Here is a 7,751-nt window from a genome sequence, read left to right as displayed (position 1 = left end):
TGAATGCAGTAGCATACTTTAACCCTTAACCCTTTCAGGGTCCGTCCCGTAGATCTATGGCTTCACGTTGAGTGTCCAAACCATAGATCTACGCCAAAATTTTAGCGCCATCAAATTTAGCACGAAAGCACTCATAGGCCTACATGTGAGAGAACGGGTCTGCGTGGTGGGTGTGCGCCATAAACAAAAAATCTAGGCGCCCACATAGCATTGTGGGAACGCCGGCTCAGTTACCCTTGTTCACCATGCCTCGTCGCAAGTCAGCTCTCACTCCCTGGAAAATTGGGACTCTCCTCTTCCTATCTGATAGTCCTGACACTGATGTTAGTAGAAATGAAGACGAATTCTATGTCTTTGATCAGTTAGTGACCGAAAGGAATGACCAGGATATTGATAATAGTGCAGAAAACCCTGACGATCCTCAACCTTCTACCTCTGGTGTGGGCACTCATGACTCACGGTCGGTTGTACCTCAACGCAAGAGAAAACTAATATTTTCGCGTGGCCAGGCCTCTGACTTCAGTAATGATGATGATAGTGACGTGGATTGTGATTTTATTGCGCTTGACGATCATTCGAGTAGTGATAGTGAGGAATCATATTCACCAGTGAAGCGTCGGTATGTGCGCCGCCGCATGCGCTCGGGTAGTGTACCCTATGCTGTGCCCTGAGGGCGGAGTACATCCCGTGGCCCTACACCAGGTTTAGATAGTGATAGTGAGGATGATGTGGCTACACTTGGCATGGATAGATCACAGGCATCAGTAGATGGTGGTAGTGGTGATGGTAGTGGCACCACCATGCGTGACTCACCAGCCCAGGCTGGGACCCACACTGCTGACTAAGTTCAAGGACAAAGCGGAGCGTCAGCCACCAGCCCACCACAACCACAACCAGCCTATGATGTCCAGTATCCACCAGCAAACCGTATCTGGGATTGGCAGCAAAATCCCAATTTTGTTCCCAAGCCCCACCACTTTGATGACTCTCAAAGTGGAATTCTACCTACTTGTCCCCTTGAAACCATGGCCAATGAACTGGAATTCTTTGTATTATTCTTTGACCAGCCATTGATGGAAACTATTGTCAGGGAAAGTAATAAGTATTTTGAGTACACCATGGCAAATACGATCATATCACCACAGTCAAGACTACACAGGTGGAAAGAGACGACTGTTGCAGAAATGTATTTGCTTTTTGCAACAATAATGCTTAGGCCTCATGTCTATAAGCATAATATAAAAGCATACTGGTCCACAGATCGGCTAATTTCTACCCCGGTCTTCGGTGAAATCATCCCAGTGAACAGGTTTATCTTACTGTTATGTATGTTGCACTTCTCTGACAAAACCAGGCCTGACAGAAGTGACAGGTTATACAAGATTAGAAATGTTTTCATATATCTCAAACAAAAGTTCAGCATATACTTTTATCCATTCAAGAATCTTGTAATTGACGAGTCTTTGATTTTGTTCAAAGGTAGACTGTCATTCAAGCAGTATATACCGAGCAAGAGGAAACGCTTTGGTATAAAACTGTTTGTACTCTGTGACTGTGACAGTGGCCTGGTGTTGGATATTGTTGTATACACGGGAAGTAAAACATTGAAAGATACCAAGATGTTATTCGGTATCTCAGGTGACGTAGTGAGAAACATGATGGCACCTTATCTTGATAAGGGGCATACATTATATACCGATAACTGGTACACAAGCCCATTACTCAGTGATTTCATGCGAGTGAACAAGACGTGTATGGCACAGTGCGTTCTAATCGTAAACATATGCCCAGGCTCAACGCAGGTGCTCGTGGTGATGACGTGCAGGTGTTTACTGCCAATGACATCATGGCATTACGGTGGCATGACAAATGAGATGTCACATTGTTGACAACCATTCACCGTAATGAAATGCAAGACAGTGGCAAAGTTGATCGAGTGACTAATGAACGTATTCGAAAACCAGTGACAGTGATTGATTATACACAAAACATGCGCTTGGTTGACAAATGTGACATGCAGATTGGTTTTGTTGATTGTGTTAGTAAGAGTTACAAGTGGTACATGAAACTTTTCTTCCATCTCATGGACATTTCAATGCTCAATGCATATAATATGTACCAAATAAAGACTGGCAACAGACCACCATATGGTGAATTTTGTTTGTCTGTTGTCAGACAACTCATAATGAAGTACCAGGTAAGAACACCTGCTATACAACAAGATCCTCGAATTCCTCAGGATATACCCAAGCATTTGAGGAGGGAAGGTGATCATTTCATAATACAGCTTCCTTCAACTCAGAAGAAATTTGCTCAGAAGAGATGTGTTGTCTGTGCACAAACAAAACGACAGAAACAAAGACGCAAAGACACTCGGTTCATGTGCGAGGAATGTAAGGTGCCTCTGTGTATGGTGCCTTGTTTCAAGGAGTTCCACAAGCTCCAGCAGTTCTAAAACCATGTCCAGTGATTGTAAATATATGATAGAACATTAGTATTATACAAGATTTGTGCATGTTTATTATAATAAACAACAGTGGTAAACAATATGATAATAACTTTAGTGCGGTTATTGTGTTCAATACAGTGAGTTTATATACTGTATATACATTATATACAGTATTGGTCTCTCAGGCCCCAAATGTTAGTAGGAAAAGAAAAAAATTGGAAAAGAAAAGAAAAACTCCAAAAACCGATAAATAAAGTAATGCGCGTATGTGGAATTCGTCGATGTTGCCGCCACCACATCATATTGGACAAACTTCTTGGCACTGTATCTCTAAGTACTGATCAGAAATTTTTTTTTTTTGTCTTATTACCTTCACAAAAATATACTCTTTAATTCTGTAAGAAAAAATAATTTTTTTTTTATTTCAAAATTTCTTGGACACTGGAGCACCACTTCAGATTTTGGCCTTGGACCCTGAAGGGGTTAAACTGTCCAAACAAATTTACGTTCACATGTGTAGTGCTCCATAACTAGATCTACATTTTTTTATTTTTTTTTTAACAAATCGGCCGTCTCCCACTGAGGCAGGGTGACCCAAAAAGAAAGAAAATCCCCAAAAAGAAAATACTTTCATCATCATTCAACACTTTCACCTCACTCACACATAATCACTGTTTTTGCAGAGGTGCTCAGAACACAACAGTTTAGAAGCATATACGTATAAAGATACACAACATATCCCTCCAAACTGCCAATATCCTAAAACCCCTCCTTTAGAGTGCAGACATTGTACTTCCCATTTCCAGGACTAAAGTCTGGCTATATAAAAATAACCGATTTCCCTGAATCCCTTCACTAAATATTACCCTGCTCACACTCCAACAGATCGTCAGGCCCCAAATACCATTCGTCTCCATTCACTCCTATCGAACACGCTCATGCATGCCTGCTGGAAGTCCAAGCCCCCACCCCTTCCTTCCAACCTTTTCGAGGACAACCCCTACCCCGCCTTCCTTCTCCTACAGATTTAAATGCTCTCCATGTCATTCTACTTTGATCCATTCTCTCTAAATGACCAAACCACCTCAACAAACCCTCTTCAGCCCTCTGACTAATACTTTTATTAACTCCACACCTTCTCCTAATTTCCACACTCCGAATTTTCTGTATAATATTTACACCACACATTGCCCTTAGGCAGGACATCTCCACTGCCTCCTCGCTGCTGCATTCACAACCCAAGCTTCACACCCATATAAGAGTGTTGGTACTACTATACTTTCACACATTCCCTTCTTTGCCTCCATAGATAACGCTTTTTGACTCCACATATACCTCAATGCACCACTCACCCTTTTTCCTTCATCAATTCTATGATTAACCTCATCCTTCATAAATCCATCCGCCGACACGTCAACTCCCAAGTATCTGAAAACATTCACTTCTTTCATACTCCTCCTCCCCAATTTGATATCCAATTTTTCTTTATCTAAATCATTTGATACCCTCATCACCTTACTCTTTTCTATGTTCACTTTCAACTTTCTACCTTTACACACACTCCCAAACTCATCCACTAACCTTTGCAATTTTTCTTTAGAATTTCCCATAAGCACAGTATCATCAGCAAAAGGTAAATGTGTCAATTCCCATTTTGTATTTGATTCCCCATAATTTAATCCCACCCCTCTCCCGAACACCCTAGCATTTACTTCTTTTACAACCCCATCTATAAATATATTAAACAACCATGGTGACATTACACATCCCTGTCTAAGACCTACTTTTACCGGGAAGTATTCTCCCTCTCTTCTACACACCCTAACCTGAGCCTCACTATCCTCATAAAAACTCTTTACAGCATTTACTAACTTACCACCTATTCCATATACTTGCAACATCTGCCACATTGCTCCTCTATCCACTCTATCATATGCCTTTTCTAAATCCATAAATGCAATAAAAACTTCCCTACCTTTATCTAAATACTGTTCACATATATGCTTCAATGTATTATTATTATTATTATAATCAGAAAGAAGTGCTAAACCACAAGGGTTATACAGCTACATTACTATACAGTGGGTTGCTTCAATGTAAACACTTAATCTACACATCCCCTACCCACTCATAAGAACATAAGAGAGGAACACTGCAGGAGGCCTGCTGGCCCATACTAGGCAGGTCCTTTACAATTCATCCCACTAACAAAACATTTGCCCAACCCAATTTTCCATGCCACCCAAGAAATAAGCTCTGATGTGCAAGTCCCACTCAAATCCAACCCCTCCCACTCATGTACTTATCCAACCTAGATTTGAAACTACCCAAAGTCCTAGCCTCAATAACCCAACTAGGTAGACTGTTCCACTCATCAACTACCCTATTTCCAAACCAATACTTTCCTATGTCCTTTCTAAATCTAAACTTATCTAATTTAAATCCATTACTGCGGGTTCTCTCTTGGAGAGACATCCTCAAGACCTTATTAATATCCCCTTTATTAATACCTATCTTCCACTTATACACTTCGATCAGGTCTCCCCTCATTCTTCGTCTAACAAGTGAATGTAACTTAAGAGTCTTCAATCTTTCTTCATAAGGAAGATTTCTAATGCTATGTATTAATTTAGTCATCCTACGCTGAATGTTTTCTAACGAATTTATGTCCATTTTGTAATACGGAGACCAGAACTGAGCTGCATAATCTAGGCGAGGCCTTACTAATGATGTATAAAGCTGCAGTATGACCTCTGGACTTCTGTTGCTTACACTTCTTGATATAAATCCCAGTAATCTATTTGCCTTATTACGTACGCTTAGGCACTGCTGTCTTGGTTTAAGGTTGCTGCTCACCATAACCCCCAAGTCCTTTTCGCAATCTGTATGGCTAAGTTCTACATCATTTAACTTATAAGTACTAGGGTTATGGGCACTCCCAAGCTTCAGAACCTTGCATTTATCTACATTGAACTGCATCTGCCACTTTTCTGACCAAGAATAGAGTTTGTTTAAATCCTCCTGAAGTTCCATAACATCTACGTTTGAATCAATTATCCTACCTATCTTTGTGTCATCGGCGAATTTGCTCATATCACTAGTAATTCCCTCATCAAGATCATTGATATATATTATAAACAACAACGGGCCCAAGACTGATCCCTGTGGAACGCCACTTGTTACAGATCCCCACTCGGATTTAACCCCATTTATGGACACTCTCTGCTTCCTGTCAGTGAGCCATGACTCAATCCACGAGAGCACTTTTCCCCCAATGCCATGAGCTGCCACTTTCTTTAACAGTCTATGGTGCGGGACTCTATCAAAAGCCTTACTAAAATCTAAGTAAATAATATCAAATTCTTTATTGTGGTCAACAGCCTCAAAAGCTTTACTGAAGAAAGTTAATAAATTAGTTAGACAAGACCGGCCTCTTGTGAATCCATGCTGAGTATCATTAATCAAGCTATGCTTATCGAGATGGCTTCTTATAATCTCAAGCTATAATTGACTCTAGTAATTTGCCTACAATTGAGGTCAGGCTTATTGGGCGGTAATTTGACGGTAACGACTTGTCCCGTTTTAAAAATAGGAGTTACATTAGCCATCTAACACATATCAGACACTACACCTGTTTGAAGAGATAAATTAAAAATATTAGTTAATGGTTCACAGAGTTCCATTTTGCATTCCTTAAGAACCCTTGAAAAAACCTCATCAGGGCCCGGCGACTTATTTTGCTTCAGTCTGTCTATCTGCTTCACAACCATCTCACTAGTGACTGTGATGTTACATAATTTATCTTCTACCCCACTGTAAATATTAATTACTGGAATATTGTTAGTGTCTTCCTGTGTAAAAACTGAGAGAAAATAATTATTTAAAATCAAGCACATTTCATTCTCTTTGTCAGTAAGGTGCCCATAGTTATTTTTAAGGGGAACTATCTTATCTCTAACTTTTGTTCTATAGACCTGGAAAAAACTTTTTGGGTTAGTTTTAGAATCCCTAGCAACTTTAATTTCATAGTCCCTTTTAGCTTTTCTTATCCCCTTTTTAATGTCCCTCTTAATGTCAATATACTGATTCATAAGATGACCCTCGCCTCTTTTGATACGCCTATAAATTCCTTTCTTATGCCCTAGTAGATATTTGAGCCTATTATTCATCCATTTTGGGTCATTTCTATTTGATCTAATTTCTTTATATGGGATAAACGCTCTTTGAGCAGCATGTATAGTGTTCAGAAAACTGTCATATTGATAGCTCTCTTCGTTACCCCAGTCAACAGATGATAAGTGTTCTCTAAGCCCATCGTAATCTGCTAAACGAAAATCTGGGACTGTTACCGAGTTATCGCTACTATCGTACTTCCATTCAATGCTAAATGTAATTGATTTGTGGTCGCTAGCACCCAGTTCCTCTGAAATTTCTAAATTATTAACAAGGGATTCATTGTTTGCCATAACTAAGTCAAGCAGGTTACTTCCCCTTGTAGGTTCTGTCACAAACTGCTTCAAAAAACAATCCTGAAATACTTCTAAGAAGTCGTATGATTCTAAATTCCCAGTCAAGAAATTCCAATCAACATGACTAAAGTTAAAGTCTCCTAGAATTACTACATTATCGTGCCTTGTGGCCTTAACAATTTCCTCCCATAGTAGTTTCCCTTGGTCCCTATCTAAGTTTGGGGGACGGTATATCACTCCTAAAATCAGTTTTTCATGCCCCTCTGAAAATTCTATCCAAACAGACTCTGTATGTGTTACTTCAGACTTAATACCCGTTTTTATGCAACAGTTCAAGCGATCTCGGACATACAATGCCACCCCACCCCCCCTCCCAATACTTCTATCTTCTTAGAACAATTTATAACCCTGAATATGACATTCCGCAGGCATGTCCCGACTTTTTGAATTAAACCACGTCTCAGTTAAGGCAAATACATCAATGTTACCTACACTAGCAACTAATCTCAACTCGTCCATCTTATTCCTAGCACTACGGCAATTAGCATAATAAACATTGAAAGACTCTCCTTTCTCTTTACCCTTCCTGCTCATTTCTATTTTTCTACTAAACCTATTACTGCCCTTATCACCCAAGGTCCCTGGCTTTTCAATATCTATCTCGTTCTTATTATTACTAGTTCCCCTAGAACTCGTAATATTACTACACTGGGACTTCACTGTTTTCCTGCCAAAACCCATACCACTAACTATTCCTAGTTTAAAGTCCTAACTGCTCCCTCCACTGCAGTTGCCAGTGCTCCCACCCCACACCTAGATAAGTGAACCCCATC

This window comes from Cherax quadricarinatus, chromosome 37 (genome assembly GCF_038502225.1).
Source record: "Cherax quadricarinatus isolate ZL_2023a chromosome 37, ASM3850222v1, whole genome shotgun sequence".
Classification (NCBI taxonomy): domain Eukaryota; kingdom Metazoa; phylum Arthropoda; class Malacostraca; order Decapoda; family Parastacidae; genus Cherax; species Cherax quadricarinatus.
The sequence above is the reverse complement of the archived record's forward strand: the minus strand, read 5'-3'. Positions refer to the sequence as shown.